This window comes from Nelumbo lutea, chromosome 7 (assembly GCF_056320005.1).
Source record: "Nelumbo lutea isolate HS-2025 chromosome 7, American lotus-T2T, whole genome shotgun sequence".
NCBI lineage: Eukaryota > Viridiplantae > Streptophyta > Magnoliopsida > Proteales > Nelumbonaceae > Nelumbo > Nelumbo lutea.
In genome coordinates this window covers 41,658,630-41,676,636 of record NC_142690.1, presented here as the reverse complement: position 1 = coordinate 41,676,636, position 18,007 = coordinate 41,658,630, and the positions used below count along the sequence as shown (strand labels likewise).

At 41.6% G+C, this 18,007-nt stretch overlaps 1 protein-coding gene across 3 annotated transcripts in view; it reads left to right on the top strand.

Annotated features, from left to right (window-relative positions):
* LOC148846179 (SNARE-associated protein-like protein) overlaps nucleotides 1-18,007 on the top strand; it is a 50,070-nt gene that overhangs the window by 18,172 nt on the left and 13,891 nt on the right. The window contains exons 3-4 of one of the 3 annotated variants that reach the window (XR_016102398.1): nucleotides 1,472-1,583; nucleotides 1,674-1,852. The exons of 1 other annotated variant lie outside the window; for it this stretch is intronic. The gene's annotated coding sequence lies outside the window, so the exon portion shown is untranslated. Of the gene's footprint in view, nucleotides 1-1,471; nucleotides 1,584-1,673; nucleotides 1,853-18,007 lie in introns of those variants that run through there. One more of the 3 variants, XR_016102397.1, reaches the window with a different exon arrangement.

The following is an 18,007-nucleotide window of genomic DNA, read 5'->3' as shown; positions in this document are numbered from 1 at the left end:
ACAAGAAAGAATTTCACAGTGTTGCTGAATTCTTTCTTCTATGATTTAAGCTCTGAAGACAGTATGGATTCAGTTGTCTCTTGTGTGTCTAAAGGCTGCCGCCCCCTCCTCCTTTTATAAGCTTAAAGGGATCAACTCCTAATCCCATTAGGAGTTACTGATCCAAATCATATTTGGATCAGAATTCCCTTTAAGTGATAAGGGTAAACCCTTATCTTATCTGTAGATTAGATCAGCCTTTTCCTAATCCCATTAGGAAATTTCTAAATCAGCTAATCTAATCTCAGAATTCGCCCCTCTTTTAACTAATCAAATTAGCCCAGTTCGAAATGGGCTTTAGGCCCATTAAGGACATGTGCTCACTTAGCCTTCCAAACTACTGCCCAGTTAGGCTTCCTTGTATGGTGCGGGACCCAAACATTGATCTACACAACAACCACATGGGTTCAGCCCAACCTTTATTACAAGGCCTGGCCGAATACATTGTTATGGACAGTGCACCCCCTGAAGCCCATCACATGGGCTCCTAATGGGCCCAACACTTACCCTAAGTGGTCCTTGGGCCAAGCCACCTTGTAACACCCAGAGACTGTGGGCAGATGCAAGATTAGCCCATCAGGTATTACCCTTAATGGTCTTACACTTAACCTCTCAGCCCATAATGATCAAACACTGCTCGACAAGAGAGGACCTCTCCCTCAGCTACAAGGAACAGTGTTGCACTCTCTGCTCATATGGATCTCGGAAATTAAAACCTTTTGCAAACGTTTAGAAACCGTAATATATATATATATATATATATATACATATGTATATCAGTATATAAATATATTTTGCAAAACAAAATTTCAACGATTGAAATCGGCTGTCGACAGTCTTGGTTTCCATCAGAGAGAGTGCATCCCCGATCATTACCTTTGTTCGACAAAGGGGCTGATCCCGTCACTATGATCACCCACTCAGATGAATTCTTGGACTGTCCCAACATATTTAGGTTTTGACCCCCGCTAAGGATCTCACTGATTGGCATATTAAAGACAGCCCAATCCGACACCTAGTGCAGTATCATAATCGAGTCTTGGGGTCAGGTGTAGCTTTTCAGTTTTGCCCATCAATCTCCAAGGTCCAGGGCAATACTGGAAATCTGGTCCGGTTCAAAGACTCAATTAATCCTACACTGCATGTGCCTTGGGTCTCACCCTGGCGGCTGAGATAGGCCACCCCAACATTTGGCAGCACCCCATTGTCAGCCTTGGCAGGATAAATCTCCCCAGACTTACCCAACGGTTGTGAACATTCTAAACAAACACGAGTCTCATAAGTGTCCAGTTTAAGGGTATTACACAAAAACACACCACATGAACATGAATCAAATATGTACTTTATTCATTTACAATAAATTCATAATGTACATCATTCTGATTGGTGCTAAGGGCATACAACTGTCTAACAATAACCTCCTTTCTTGCAGAACGAGGAAGACCCGTGATGAAGTCCATGGAAAGGTCTTCCCACACCTGATATGGAATCTTGAGAGGTTGTAGAAGGCCAACGGGAGACTGTGACGAGTATTTCTACTGTTGGTAGGTTTGACATTCAAATACATATTGTAATACATCCTTACGCATTCCTACCCAATGTTAGTGGTTGCTGAGCCTCTTTATGGTCTATAGCACCCCTGGATGCCCTCCCAAGGCGGAGTCATGAAACAACCTTAGCAGTTCAGCTTTGTGGGCCGAATTCTGGGCAACAACAGACCAACCACTAAAGAAAAGATCAGATGGGCTAACTCTTCTACTCGTGACAAGGCATCAACTACTCTGTTGGCGGGCCCTGACTTATATTCTATGAGGTAGTCAAAGCCCATCAGTTTACTAAGCCATTTTTGCTGCTCCGGGGTGTGCACCCTTTGCTTTGCTATGTACTTCAAACTTCGTTGGTCTATTCTAATAACAAATTGGCGTCCCAATAGGTATGCACACCACTTTTGCACTGCCATTACCACAACCATCATTTCTTTGACATAAGTGGACTGACTTTGGTGAGTTGTTGAGAGAGCCTTGCTGAAATAAGCAATGGGTTGCCTTTTCTGCATCAAGACGGCTCCTACTCCTACACCCGATGCATCGCATTTTATTTCAAAGGGCTGAGAGAAGTCTGGAAGAGTGAGGACTGGAGGGCTAGAAATTGCTGTCTTCAAGTCTTCAAAAGCCCGTTGGGCTTCATCAGTCCAATTGAAGGAATCTTTCTTTAATGACGCGTTAGTGGGGCGGCCATAAGCCCATACCCCTTAATGAAGCGCCTATAATATTCGGTAAGCCCAAGAAAGCCCTGCAGAGCTCTTACAGTAGTGGGCTTGGGCCACTTCTGAATGGCGGCTACCTTTTCTGGGTCTGCCATGACTCGACCCGTTGCAACCACATGGCCTAAGTACTGAATTTGTCCTTGCCCAAAGGAACACTTTGCCATTTTGGCATGTAATTGGTGCCCCTTTAGAGTTGTGAGGGTGAGTTTTAGATGTTCCATATGTGTGTCCCAATCCCTGCTGTACACAAGAATATCATCGAAAAACATTAGAATAAATTGCCTTAGAAATGGCCTGAAGATGTCATTCATGAGGGCCTGAAAGGTGGAGGGGGCGTTTGTGAGTCCAAAAGGCATAACAAAGAACTCATAATGGCTACCGTGGGTCCTAAAGGCCGTCTTGTGGTTGTTAGCCTGGTGGAACCGAATCTGATGATACCCGGACCGTAGGTCTAATTTGGAGAACACTCGTGCCTCTCCTAACTCATCCAGTAGTTCGTCAATGATGGGTATAGGAAACTTGTCCTTCACAGTAATCTGATTTAAGGTCCAGTAATCTACGCAAAAGCACCAACTACCGTCCTTCTTTACTAAGAGTACAGGAGATGAAAAAGGGCTGGTTCTGGTTTGTATATGCCCTTTTTCAATAGTTCTCTCACTGCCTTCTCAATTTCCAGCTTCTAAAAGTAAGGGTATCTATATGGTCTCACATTGGCCAGATTAGAATCGGGTAAGAGAGGTATTTGATGATCACGAGCTCGGGGTGGAGGTAATTGGTTCATCTCCTCAAATACATCACCAAACTGATCGAGTATCGACTGTAGGGCCCGGTGTTGGGCTTTAGTGGGGTGATCACAACCCCGGTTGTCCAGAGTTGGGACTGTGGGCCGAATGCGTAAGTGCATAAATATGGGTTGGCCGACATCCTTGGATGCTCGTATCATGGAGGCTAAAGTGTCACTTTGTGGACCAGGGGGCCGCACCCCTTGTAAATGACAAGACTAGCCATCCTGGTGAAAATCCATTGTCATTTTGGCCCAATCACATAGAGTAGGGCCCAGGCCACTTAACCAATGAACCCCCAAAATAATATCAGCCCTTGAGAAATCCAATGGGTGGAGATCCACCACAAAATTATGGCCCTGTATGAGGATTTTCTCCTTCTTACATACACCATTACACGACATCTGACTCCCATTAGCCACATGGATTGAAAAGAGAGGAGTGGGTTGTATGGTCATACCTAGCTGCTTAGCCAAACGGCAAGTGATGAAATTCAGGGTAGAGCCACTGTTAATCAAAATCATCACAGTTCGGCCCATCAATCTTCCTTCTACATGCATGGACTGAATAGAGTTGAAGCCCATGAGGGCGTGTAAGGAGATCTCGGCCCCGTCAGGTTCTGACTTGTTTGGTATCAGTTCATAGTCAGTTAAGTGCTCTAGGTCTGTCTCTTCCGGCTCTTCCTCTCTCCCATTCTGCAATGGGATGTTTGTTTTGCTTGGGTCATGATGACATAAAGGCAGAATGATCACTCACAGAGGATTGCATCATGGTAGTTCTTCGGCTTTCTTTCCCTTGTACAAGAGAGTAAGGTGTAGTAAGAGGACAACGCCTGCACTAAGAATGTGTTGCCTGGTAAAATCAAACTCCGGGTTTAAGCCTACCAAAAAATCAAAGACTTTATTCTCCTTTATGTACTTTCGAAACTGCTCACCATCTTCAGGGTCCTTCCAAACTAGAGCTTTCAAGTGATCCATTTCTTCCCAGATAGACTAAAGAGAAGAGAAATACATAGCAACAGATCTCTCCCCTTGACGCATATTGCAAGCTTCCCTCTTAAGTGTAAGACCATTGAGGGTTATATCCGATGGGCTAATCTTGCATCTGCCCACAGTCCTTGGGCCTTCATAAGATGGCTGGACCCAAGGACCATTTAGTGTAAATGTTGGGCCCATTAAGAGCCCGTGGTGATGGACTCAGGGGTTCACTGTATTCAACAGTGAATTCGGCCAGGCCTTGTAACAGGGGCTAGACTGAACCCATGTGGTTGATGTGTAGATCAATGATAGGGTCCCACACCATACAAAGAGAACGAAGCTAGCCAGGGTTAAAAGGAAGTGAGCCGGAAAGCTTAATGGGTCTAAAGTCCATTTCGAACTGGGTTAATTGGATTAATTAAATAGGGGCGTATCTAGGTATAGATAAGTAGATAAGGATAAGAGGATAACTCTTATCCACTTAAAGAGTCCAGATCCAAATAGAGATTTGGACCAAGGAGCTCCTAATTTGATTAGGAATAGCTGATCTTGATATGCAGATAAGATAAGGGATTATCCTTATCACTTAAAGAGTTTAGATCCAAATAAAGATTTGGATCAAGAAACTTCTAATTAGATTAGGAGATTATCTCTTTAAGGTTATATATAAAGAGCAGGGCGGATATGAAAATACACACAGAAGAGAACACAACTTGACTATTTCTGCCGTAAGTTTTCTCTCCCTACTCTTGCCGCCCTACCCTGTTCGATCTCCATTTATTGGAACTGATCAATATTTGATCTTGATATTGTTTCTTGCTAGAAGAAACAATTTTGAAGTTGTGCTCACTACCCCATTCGATTCTTGCTGAAGAATCAAAGGTTCTTGGTGAAGAACTACCTGCTGATCCCGCCTCATCCTAAATTGTGTCATCTTCAGTGGAGAGAGGATTTGGTACACTCTTTGGGCGTGAACACCTGCGTTTGGAGGAGCAATTTTGCATGGATTTAGTATCAGGTATACCTCTCCCTAATCTTGGTTTCAGATTTGGTCCAGTTTGGTTACAAGAACGAACCTTGAATAGTTGATCTTGATCTGCAGATAAGATAAGGAACTATCCTTATCACTTAAAGAGTTCAGATCCAAATAAAGATTTGGATCAAGAGACTTCTAATCAGATTAGGGGGTCATCTCTTTAAGGCTATAAATAGAGAGCATGGCAGATCTGAAAAAGATATACACACAACACATAAGACAATTCAGTTTGACTGTTTCTGCCTTCAGTTCTTTTTCTCCCTGCTCTTGCCGCCCTACCCTGTTTGATCTCCATTTTCTTGGAACTGATCAAGATTAGATCTTGATATTGTTTTTGGTTAGAAGAAATATTTCTATAGCTGTGTTTACTACCCCATTCGATTCTTGTTGAAGAATCAAAGGTTCTTGGTGAAGAACTACATGCTGATCCTGCCTCATCCTAAGCTGTGTCATCTTCAGTGGAGGGAGGAATTGGTACACTCTTTGGGCGTGAACACCTACTCTCGAATGGGAGTAAAGAAATTTTTGAAATTTCACCCAACCTTCCTATAGGGTTCGACCTCCATATGATGGATCTCCCATCCCTTCACCAGTTTACCCCTCCCAGTACTGGTAAATTTAGCAGATTGAGACTACTCTAAAAAATTAGTTCCATCCAATTTAACAGTAGTTATCATACCACTGGAAATATCTGCAGTTCCCGGGAGCACACCGGGAACCATCTAAAAATCCTTAGATGATTGCATATTCTAACAAGACACCTTTTCACCAAACAAAAAGGACCCCCAACACTTTAACCGAGGTTCTAGACCCAAAAACTAGGTTACCACATGGTTAAGAACCAAAGGAAGCCTGAAAAAACTAGGATGGCGAAAAAATAGAGGGAGAAAAAAATCTCCCAAAAATCACACAATGCTCAGAAAATTACGGGACCACTTTCCGTCAATCCCAAATTGAAAAATGACCTGAATGGTCTAGGTTTTACAACAAAAGAATATCATTAAACCTGCTGTACATGGCTTGACATCAGATCTGAAATTTCTGCTATTTTTCCTTGAAAAATCTACCAAAAATCATAGAAGCTTCATATGATGACAAGAGTTATACCAAAACTTTCTAAAACTAGGGCGAATCAAACTGTGTTGGTTTCATAGATTGCCACCGGCACCTGTATGGACTGTTGACGTCATTTGGTGGTGGTCTGACATTAGCAGTTCGCCTCTGGGTAGGAGATCAACAGAGAACAACTCCCAGATGCTTCTACTTGCTTTGATTCCAAGTTGTAGAAACTAGGGTTTCAAGTGAGAGGAAGAAGAGGAAGAAGAGAGCAAGTGTAGAGAGGTGTGTGTTATTCACTGTTCACACCCTCAAAAGATTACTTTATAATTTAAGAAAATAATAATTACAAGAAGACCCCTATATGGGTGGCCAAATATTGAGAGAGTATAAGAAAGGAGGAAAAAACCAAAAACACCCCTGTCTAACCATTGTCAACAACAAAGGAGCATTGAATACAATGCCTAATTCATCATCCTTCTTTGACAATCCTTGAAAACCTATTGGTTTGGTTTTTGGGACTAACTTTCTTCTATTGCCTTGACAAAACTGCCAGCTCCCATCTAGGGTTCCAATTTGCCCATAGTGGTGCCAAAAAATGGATAGGATATTGTAGGGGAGAAAATAGAAGGTGGGATAGCCAAGCTAGAGCTTGGTAAGGAGCAGTTAGGGGAACCTGTGGGAGATAGAGGGGTTGTTGAAAGGATAGGAGGGGAAATGGAAGAGGGTAGGAAAGGAGTGGATTCATTGATAAAACATCGTGAAGAGAACATTTTAATGGGGGAGAACATGAGTGGTTCAGGGAAAAGAAAGAGAAGTTAAAACTGGGTGTAGTAAGAAGAATGGAGGTTCGAGGTTTATCTCTAAAGGAAAAAAGAAGGATGTTTCTGGAGAAGACCCAATAGAGGATCTAGCTATTAGAATGGGTCTTAAGGTTGATAATTCTACGGATTTGAAGTCTTTCACTAGGAAAGGCAAACAAGGGGGGTAAGAGGAGGAAAAATTTGAATGAAGTTGAGAAGCTCGTAAATGATGTGAAAGGGAACAAAGAATTTAGTGCTATGGGAGGATTGTAGAGTGGTTGAGGTTGGGGTGTACTCAAGTGTTGACCATGGAGATCATAGTTGGAGTATTAGAGGCCTAGGGAATGCCACAAAAGGAAGAGCAATCAAGGAAGTGTTGAAGAAGGAAAAGAAGGATGATGAAAAGAAGGAAGTGCTTTTGTGGAGGGAAGACAGATCACCGATCAGATCCTCATTGCAAATGAGAGCTTGGAGAGCTTTAGAAAGTCAAAGAAGAAGGGAGTGGTCTGCAAATTGGAGATGGAGAAGGCTTTCGACTTGGTTGATTGGTCATTCTTGATGGAGGTGTTGAGGAGTTTTGGTTTTGGTGACAGGTGGTGCAAGTGGATCTGGGGCTGTGTTAGGACTTGCCATTATTCTATCCTGGTGAACGGGACTGTGGTTGACTTCTTTCCGGCGTTGAGAGGTCTAAGACAAAGAGATCCTCTTTCCCCTTTTCTTTTCACCCTTATTGTTGATGTGTTTGGGCGATTGATCTATAGAGCAGACTCGGGGAATCTGATAAGAGGGTGGAGAGTAGGAAGGGACGAGGTTCCCTTAACTCTTCTACAGTTTGCAGATGATACTATCCTTTTCTGTGAAGGAGGGAACCTCAGTTGGATCCGAAATCTAAAGTTGACAATACAACTTTTTGAGCATATATCTAACCTCAAGGTAAACTTCGACAAGAGTTGCGTGGCGGGAGTGAATGTGAATGAAAGAGACCTAAGGGAATCTGCAGATGAGCTAGGTTGTGCTAGTTCCCTTGACTTACTTGGGCCTCCCTTTAGGAGATAATTCTAAGAGTGTCAGCTTTCGGGCTTCGGTAGTGGAGAGGTTTGAGAAGAGGCTAGCGGCCTGGAAGAGGAGTTTCTTTCTTTAGGTGGAAGAGTCTCTCTCATTAGATCTACCCTAGCTAACCTTCCTGTTTACTTTCTGTCAGTGTTTAAGATCCCCTCAAAGGTTTCAAATCTTTTGGAAAAATTAATAAGGAACTTTCTCTAGGAGCCTGGAGAGGAGAAGAGAGATCATAGGGTGAGCTGGGAGGTGGTCTCTAGGTGTAAAACAATAGGAGGTCTAGGGATTGATACCTTCAAGAAAAGGTACATGGCTCTTCTGGGGAAGTGGTTGTGGAGGTTCTCTTTGGAAAGGGATAAATTGTGGACTAAGATTGTGGCTAGCATTCATGGGCTGGAAGACAATGGCTGGGATCCTAGAATCTTGGTCAGTTGCTTCTCCTTGGAAATCCATCCACAATCTGCTTCCAGTTTTCTCCCCTTGGATCAGGTATGGTCTAAACTCTGGTAACTGAATAAATTTCTGGGAACATCTTTGGGTCAGGGATTTTCCTCTGAAAGACAAGTTTCCTTCCTTGTATGCTCTTTCAGACTTGAAAAATGAACCCATTTCTTCTTTCTTAGTCCCTTCAGCTTCCACTTCGGGCTTTGGTTGGAACCTTGGCCTGCGTAGGGCAATTAGGGATACGGACTTGGATAGCCTGGTAGCTCTGCTAGCCTCCCTTGAGGGTGTCTTCCTAAACCCTGCTAAGGAAGACACCAGATTTTGGACCCTTTCTAGCTCTGGTACCTTTTCTTGTGCTTCTTTCTTTGAAACTTTAACTCAGCCTCCTACCCCCCTGGGGTTGTCCTTTCCAGTTAAGGAAATTTGGAGCAGACCTATTCCTCCTCGGGTGGGGTTTTTTTGTTGGGAAATTTTCCTGGAAAGAATCAACACTTTAGACTTACTCCAAAGAAAGAGACCCAACTATTGTCTACTTCCTAATAGATGTGCTCTTTGTAAAGCTGATGGGGAATCTGGCTACCACCTCATGGTCTCTTGTAAGGTTGCTAAATCTGTTTGGGAGTGGGTTTTCTCCCGTTTTGGGTGTTCTTGGTATCCTCCGGAGACTGTCCAAGGTTTGTTTTCCCCATCTTTTTTCAGTTGGCCTAAGAAGCGAGGGAAGACTATGTGAAGGTGTATTAGGGCAGCGGTTTGCTGGTCTTTGTGGGAAGAAAGAAACTCACGCATATTTTCTGACAAGGAAAAAAACTTTGGAAGATTTGTTAGATCGAATTCTTATAAGAGCGGTTCACTGGCTAAAATCTTTGGAGTTGTTTTCAGATTGTCCTATGGATGACTTGCTAAGAAACTGGAAAGAGATTGCTTTCACTGAAAGATGAAAGAGGACTCTTTGTCCGTTCTGGTCCCCTCCCCCCTCGGGCTTTATAAAGCTGAATTTTGATGGCAGCAGTGTAAGGAATCCAGGGCCCTCTGGGATTGGAGGAGTCTTCAGGAATGAGGAAGGGATTGTTACTGTTTTATTCTCTGGCCCTATTGGAGAAGGTGACTCTCTTAGGGCTGAGATCCTTGCAGCGCTTGAAGGAATTCGAAGAGCAAAAGATCTAAATATTAGCCGTTTGATTCTGGAAGGTGACTCGAAGGTGGTGGTTAATTGGTTGAAGACAGAGGACAGTGGTTTGTGGAACTTTAACAATGAGAAAAAACAGTTCTTATGGCTGGGTAGGGACATAGAGATTCAGTATAGCTGGGTGAAGAGGAGTGCCAACTCATTTGCGGATGGGTTGGCCAAGCAAGGAGTGAATAGGGAGGCTGTTTTCTGGGCTAGTTTTTAATTTTCTTTGCTTTCCCCGAGTTTTCTGTTTTTTGGGGAGCTAAGTTATTTTATCTCCCTTTGTATTCCTTTCCCTCTATTCTCTTAATTTAATGAAATTGATGTTATTGATCACAAAAAAAAAAAAAAGGAAAAGCCTGATATAGTGTTCATTCGTACATCCAAATTTCAAGAGGTTGACAATAAATGGGTTAGGAGTTTTTGGGGAGAAAGACTCATTAACTAGAGTTTTGCCCCATCCTAGGGAGATTCCTCCGAGCATGAGAAGATTCAAAGATTTTATTGAGGTCTTTGAATTAAGAGACATTCCGTTGGGACAATCCAGGTTTTCTTGGTCAAATCTCCAAGCTAATCCTATTTGTTCTAAGCTTGACAGGTATTTGGTTTTGCTGGATTGGGAGGAACATTGGACAGGCCTTTAGGAGTTGGGAACTCTATCCGGGCAGAACTGTCAGCTGCAATACAAGGAATACTTCTTGCAAAAGAAGTGGGCATGGAGCAGCTTCTGATTGAAGGAGACTCTAAGACAGTAGTGGACTGGTTAAATAATCCGGAGGATGTCACTTGGGGCTACAAAAATGAGTTAAGAAATTCAAATGGCTGACAAGAAATATGTCTATAACAGTACAATGGGTTGGGAGATCAGCTAATGCTTTTGCTGATGTCTTGGCAAAACAAGGGATAAATAGGGAAACATTGTTCTGGGCACAATTGTAACTATTGTTTTAATTTCAACATTCATGTTTTCTTTGTTGTAGTTCGTGTATTTTCTGTTTGGAGAGGCTGCTCCTCGCGCCTCTAAGGGGATCTTCTTGTATCTATTCATTATTTTAATGGAATTGATGTTATTTATCAAAAAAAAAAATATTTCTAATTGTTGGCCTATTTGTTTGTTTTGTTTGTTTCAAAGGAATACTATCCATAGGAGGACCTACCCCCTTTAGGTTTGAAAACATGTGGCTTACTCATCCGGAGTTCAAAAATAAGGTAAAAGGAATGGTACGATACCCAACTCCAATTGCCAAAGTGGGAAGGTAAAAAAACTTTTGCAGAAACTGCAATTGTTGAAAGAGGAAATTAAAGAATGGAATAGTGAAATTTGGGAGATTGGAGGAGAAAAAACCTAGTCTGATCTCACAAATTGAGGAAATTGATAGGAAGGAAGAGGATGGCTTCTTAGTGGGTTGGTGATAGGGATTCGAGATGGATCTTGGAAAAGGAGCTAGAGGAAACCTTATTAAGAGAGGAAATCAGTTGGAAATAGAAGTCTAGAGAGAAGTGGATCAAGGAAGGTGATGGAAACACTAGGTTCTTCCATGCCATTGCAAATGGTAGGAGGAAAAGTTTAGTTACTTCTTTGGTGGGGGATTTAGAGATTGCAAACAAAGTGAGATAGGCAATGCCTTTGTGGATCATTTTAGATCAGTTTATAGAAGGCCACTCCATGAGGGATGGACAATTGAAGGGCTAGATTGGGAGGTTTTGGGAGCTTATCACGTAGACTTTTTGGAAAATAGGTTTGAGAGGAAAGATTAAGGAGACAACTTTTCAAGGATAGATCTAAAGCTCTAGGGCTTGATGGTTTTACAGTGGCCTTTTATCAAGATTGTTGGGATATAATCAAAGTTGACTTGGTCAAAGTGTTCAAGGAGTTTGATAGAAGAGGAGATCAATCTGGGAATGAACTCAACCTTTATAGTATTGATGCCAAAGAAAATTGGTGCTTATCATCCTAGGGATTTTTGACCAATCAGTTTAGTAACTAGTATTTACAAGTTAATTGCAAAGGTGCTGACCATTAGGATGAAAAAGGTACTCCCCTCACTTATTATCCAGTCTCAAGGGGTCTTTATTTAGGATAGGAAAATAGCCGATTAGATTCTAATTGCAAATTAGTGTGTGGAGGCCCAATAAAGGTCAAGGGAAAATGGAGTAGCAATCAAGTTGGACTTGGAGGAGAAAGCCTATGATCTAGTGGATTGGGAGTTTTTAATTAATATTCCGAGAAATTGTGGCTTTGGGGAGTTATTACCCAAGTGGATCAAAGGTTGTTTGTAGACAAGTCATTTTTCACAAATTGTTAATGGTTTGGTGATTGACTTCTTCAAGGGGATTGGAGGCCTTAGCCAAGGTGATCCACTATCTCCCTTTCTTTTTTACTTTGGTGGCTGAGGTCCTTAATAAGTTGATTTCAAGAGCTTATTGCTTGCAACTATTCAATGGTTGGTCAAAGTTTTGGTAATTCATTTGCAGTTTGCAGATGATACCAAGGATCAAAATTTCATCACGTATCAGCCCATACCGGCAGATACTTATCGTATCAGAGCCTTCTTGATACGCCCCCTACAGGGGGTGTTTTAGGTCGGCGAGTGGTTCAGGGGGTAGACTGGCCCCTCTGAACCAGTTTCGAAAAAAAAAACAATACCGAAACAGGCTGGTATGTCCTACTAGCATATTGCCCTGTATCGATAATTTGAACCTTGGATGATACTTAATATTTTTTGATGGGGAAAACAGAAATGGGTTGGAAAATTTGTAGTTATGAGTCTTTTTGAGAGAATGTCCAATTTAAGGATAAATTGGGATAAAGTCTAGTGCTTGGTATCAATGTAGAGGAAGAGGAAATGAGGGCTATGGAAAATTCTTTAGGTTGTGAGAGAGGGGAGTGTCCATTGAGATACTTTGGGTCAAGAAGAAAAAGAATTGTAAAGGAAGGTGATGGAAACCTAGCATAGTTGGCGATGGAGACAACGGGGTGGAGTAGGAGTTTTTAGATTGAAGCAAAAAATCTGAAGGGAGGAGAGGAAAGCTACAAATTTTCTACTCGAAGGAGCAATATGATGGCTAAAGGGCTTTGTGGATGGGGTGGTGTTCTTACAGAGGAATGGGTGTAGGAGAGGAATGATCCAACTCCTGAAATAAAGATTAAAGCCAAACAACTTCACTACAAACAGATGACATTGCCCTGTACTCTACTTCTGTAGAGGACTTGGAAACGATCTATTTTTCTTGCATTTCCATGATATTAGACAGTCACCCATGAAGACACACCACCTGGTAGTGGAGAGGCATGTGTTAAGGCATCCAGCCCAATCTGCATCAGCATAGGCCCTCGGTTGGATAGAAGAAGATGAAGAGAAGAAAAGACCTTGTGATAAAGAGCCCTGAACATAGCGGATGATTTGATGCGCCGCAGTCAAATGAGGTTGACGAGGGGCAGGGACAAATTGACTAACAACTTGAACTGCATGTGAGATGTTAGGACGAATCATGGTGAGATAGATGAGAGACCCTACAAGTTGCCGATAGAGGGAAGCATCAAGTAAGTAGTAGGGAGCCTTCTGTTTGGATAATTTGACATTCAACTCCAAGGGAGTATCAACTCATTTATCATTAGTAAGGTTGGCCAACTTAACAAGATCAGAGGCATATGTGTGTTGGCAAACGAAATAACCCTAGGAGCTCCGTTGAACTTCAAGTCCCAAGAAATAGTTAAGAGGGCCGAGATCTTTCATGTGAAAGGAACCGTGGAGAAGATACTTGAGGTCCTGAATTCCTTCTATATCATCTCCAGTCAACAATATGTCATCAACATATAGTAAGAGAATGGTAAGTCCCTGGGGTCTTTTCCCAGACAAAAAGAGAGTAGTTCGACACATTTGGCCATACTCGGCTTACATAGCAACATCTCTAAATATTTCAAACAAAGCTCGAGGGGATTGCTTTAGCTCGTAGAGGGATTTCTTTAGTCGACAAACGAGGGAGGGATCACTACAGTACTTGGGAGGAGGTTTCATATATACTGTTTTTGTTATATGCCCATGTAAAAAAGCATTTTTCACATCCAGTTGAAAGATAGTCTAAGAGTGTGCAGTAGAGAGGGCTAAAAGAACATGGACTGTAGTAATCTTGGCCATTGCAGCAAATGTTTCCTCATAGTCAATGCCATAATCTTGTGTATATCCTTGTGCCACAAGCTTGACTTTGTAACTGTTTAGAGACCCATCAGATTTCAGCTTGATGGAATAGACCCATTTGCTCCCAATAATAGAGCCATCTGAAGGTGTTGGGACAAGGCCCCAGATGTCATTCTCATGCAAAGTTTGAATCTCTGCATCCATAACAAAACAATAGAGAAGGAGCTATGGTTTGAAGGAAAACCATAGCGGTTAGGTGGTCTAGAGATACGAGTAGAACGATGTAAAGGTATAGGAGGAATAATTACGGAATCTGAAACTGGAGGGTTACTTACAGGGTTGTCTGTGATGTGTGAAGGATCCAGACCAGGAGGAAGAGGGGTCGTAGGCGTAGGAGTTGGACCATGAACTTGCTTGCAAAAGAAGATGAGAAGATCCTTCTCAATAGTGGACGATGGAGTATCCTGTGATTCAAAATCATGTAAAACTGAAACAAAGGGTGCAGGTAACTTGGCAGTTCCTGAAAAAAACGAGATATGTTCAAGAAAAATCACATTTCGAGAAATACAGATACGACGTGTTGAGGGATCATAATAAAGGAATCCCTCATGGTTAGGGCTATATCCCATAAAAGCGCACATGACATATTGAGCTGAAAGCTTTGAACGTTCACAAGGAGGAAGATGAACAAAGCATAGGCACCCAAAGACATGAAGATAGGAAAGATCTAGGGGGGATCCAAATATCTTCTGATGAGGAGATGTTAGCAAGAACAAAAGATGGGATACAATTGATTAGATACACTGCCGTGCTAGCGGCCTGTACCCAGAATGTGGGAAGCGCATGTGACTCTTCTAGAAGAGTCCTTACGACACTGAGATTCTGGGCATTATTTCTTTCTGCCACACCATTTTGCTGAGGAGTGTCTGAACAACATCGTTGTACTTGTATGTCATGATGTTTTAGATAAACCAAAAATTCTCCGTCATTGTATTCTCCACCTGAGTCTGGGCATAAGGTTTGCACATTCGCTTGAAACTGAACTCGAACCATGTTATGAAACAACTGAAAGGTTGGAAAAACTTCTGATTTGTGTTTGAGAAAGTAGATCCAAGTGTACCTGGTACAATCATCAATGAATAACACAAAATACTTGTATCCCATTCGAGAAACAACAGATAAAGTCCAAACATCACTGAATAATTTCAAAAGGTGAAGTAGCATGTTCAGCTCGGTGAGTGAATGGTAAAATATGACTCTTACTCAAGCCACAATAAACACAAGATGTATCAAAGGATTTCATAGAAGGAACTTTAGTTTTAATAAAACCGGACTCAAATAAATATTTAAGTTTTTTTGAATTTGGATGGCCCAAACGTTTGTGCTAGGAATCCTAGACATAGTTTCTCTGACTCAAAATAGGACTCAATGTAGAAGATGTCAAATAAGTAGAGGATGATGTTGATTGTGATTTCTCAAACTCCAACTTAAACAAGCGGCCCATCCTACGCCCCTTCCCTTTCACCTTACCAGTGTACTGGTCTTGAATCAAACAACCATAAGAGGAAAATGTTAGAATGTGACCTTCATCAACTAGTTGACCAACTAAAATAAGGGGCAATAAGTTAAGGAACAAGGAAAGTTTTAGCAAGGGACAAAGAGTTTGAGGAAGAAAATTTGATACACAAATCATCACTCCTAATGATGTCAAGTTTCTCACCATTAGCAGTGACAATATGCCTATGGTTGGTCTCAGACAGTCTGTTTGAGGGTTTAGGATAGGCCCTAGTCATATGATTTGTAGCACCGGAATCAATTATCCAAACATGAGAGGGAGAAGAGCAATAACCAGAGAACTCATGAAATAGGCCGATAGTAGAAAAGGCAAATGAGATAGCAGAGGATACCAGTTGTTGTATCTCTTCCTTATTCATGGAAGCATAGGATTCTCCCTTGGCAATAGAGGTATCGGATACTTGTCCCTCAGACGCCTGATAAGCTCATGGCTGATTCTTCTTCATGGGACCCTTGGGTGGATGAATTGGGTAGTCTGAAATGATATGACCGTATTGTTTGCAATAGGTGCATACATTCTTCTCTTTGCAATGAGAAGCTATATGTCCATATCCCTTACATTCATAGCATTGAGTTTTGGAAGGGTCTTTTCCACAAGATTTCTTATTCCCTTGTGCAAGAAAAGTCCTTGAATCAAGATGTTTTCCTTCTATGTTTGCAGTAGTTGGGAGTCTAGTTTCTTCCCTCAACAACTCTCCCATCACAGAGTCTAAGTCTAGAAGAGTTCCTCTACTCAAAATATTTGACCTGATTATTTCATACTTGGGTCTTAGCCCCATGAGAAATTGGTTTACTTTTCTATTTTCAAAATGCTTCTGCAAATACTTGACACACTCAATGGGATCAAAAGGTTCAGTAGGAACTAGTTCATATTCAGCTCAGAGATCAATAAAGCTTGCATGTATTCTTGTATCTTTTTGTCCCCTTGGCAATAGACAAAGATTTCAAATTCAATCTGGTATTGCTATGACATATTGGACTGATGATAAACCTTTTTCAAATAGGAATACATCTCATAGGCAGTCCTCAGTCTTCTCATGGGAACACTAATGTGAGGCACAATGGAGCTCAAAATCCAGGAGACTAACTTTCCGTTGTCTAGCTTCCATTGTGTATAGGGTTTATTATCAGCCTCATCAGGTTTACATACAGTCCCATTCAAGTAACCTTCCAGTCCCTTTCCCTCAACATAGAGATCGAAATGGAACTTCCACATAGTGTAGTTAGTTCCATCAAATTTTACAAGGAGAAAGTCAATCTTTTCAGCCATCATAAATGAGCAAAATCAACCCAGGGAGAAAGGTAGCAACACTGACGTTTGCAATATTAATCAGTGCACTTAAATCAACAATGAACAAGGCAGTGAATTACTTTATCTGAACATAGTATTTCTCAAAAAAAAATAATATCAGGGCTGAAGCATGAAATGCAGAAAACACCAATCCAGAGAAACTTCAAATAAGAAACTTTATAGAGGAATCAAAATCCTCCAATAAACAACCCAGAACAACACAAAATTTGGGCAGCACAAACTATGGTTCCAAGGACCGATAACCAAGAGAAGAAAATACCCTAGGGCAGCACAAAACTAGGGTTCCAAGGACTGATAATAGTCGATTAAGACAATAGTGAGATACACCAACCTGAAATGAGAAGTTTAGCAGATTAGCTTGAAGAGAGGACCTTATGTCTGTGCTGCTGTTGAAGGAGAAAGAAACCAGACTGTTGAGATTTCTTAGTCTGCTACTGTTCAAAACTGAACCATAAGAAGCTAGGCTGCTGCCGCCTTGGAGGAACCAGTTCACAATAGGAGAAAGAAGTTTGCTACCACCCAAGAGAGAAGGTCAGAACTCCCTCAAGACTTTTCAGATCCCACAGATTTTCTAAGTAAGAAAAAAAACAAATTTGGGCACAGCCCTAACACCGGATAGAAACCTCCACAGAGAACTAGGATTGGAGTTGAAGAGCACAACCCTAACACCAGTTGAAACACCCAAAAATTAGTACCCCTGATATGGCCAACGAGAAAGCAAAGAAAGAACAGGAACCTACTCTGATACGATGTCAACAAACCCAGAGAAGAATACAGGATTCTGGGGGTGAAGAAATGGATGATACAACCCTACCCCAAGGGTCTTTCATATAGATAATGAAATTAAAGAATTTACAGAGGCCCTTGTAGGGCAATAGATATTAAAGAATTTACATAGAGGCCCTTACAGGGCTAAAGAGAAAATAATAAAATAAAAGATACAATACAACAAGAACTACAGTAATATGGTACATCAGGGAGTTTCTTCACACCTAGAGCTTGGTTTGACAGATTTAGGAAAGCTGTCTTAAAATTTGGCTTCTCACAATCACAAGTTGACCATACCCTGTTTATTAGGAGAGCAAATGGAAAAAATGACTATGTTGATAGTATATGTTGATGATATTGTTATCATAGGGGATGATATCTCTAGGATTGCTGAACTGAAGTCTTTCCTTTCTACTGAATTCGAAATTAAGGATCTCGGAAATCTCCAGTATTTTCTAGGGATTGAGGTCACAAGGTCAAAGAGGGGCATTTATATTTCTCAGAGGAAATATGTCTTTGATTTGCTTTAGGAGGTAGGAAAATTGGATTGTAAACCGGCTGAAACTCCAATTGATCCCAATCATAA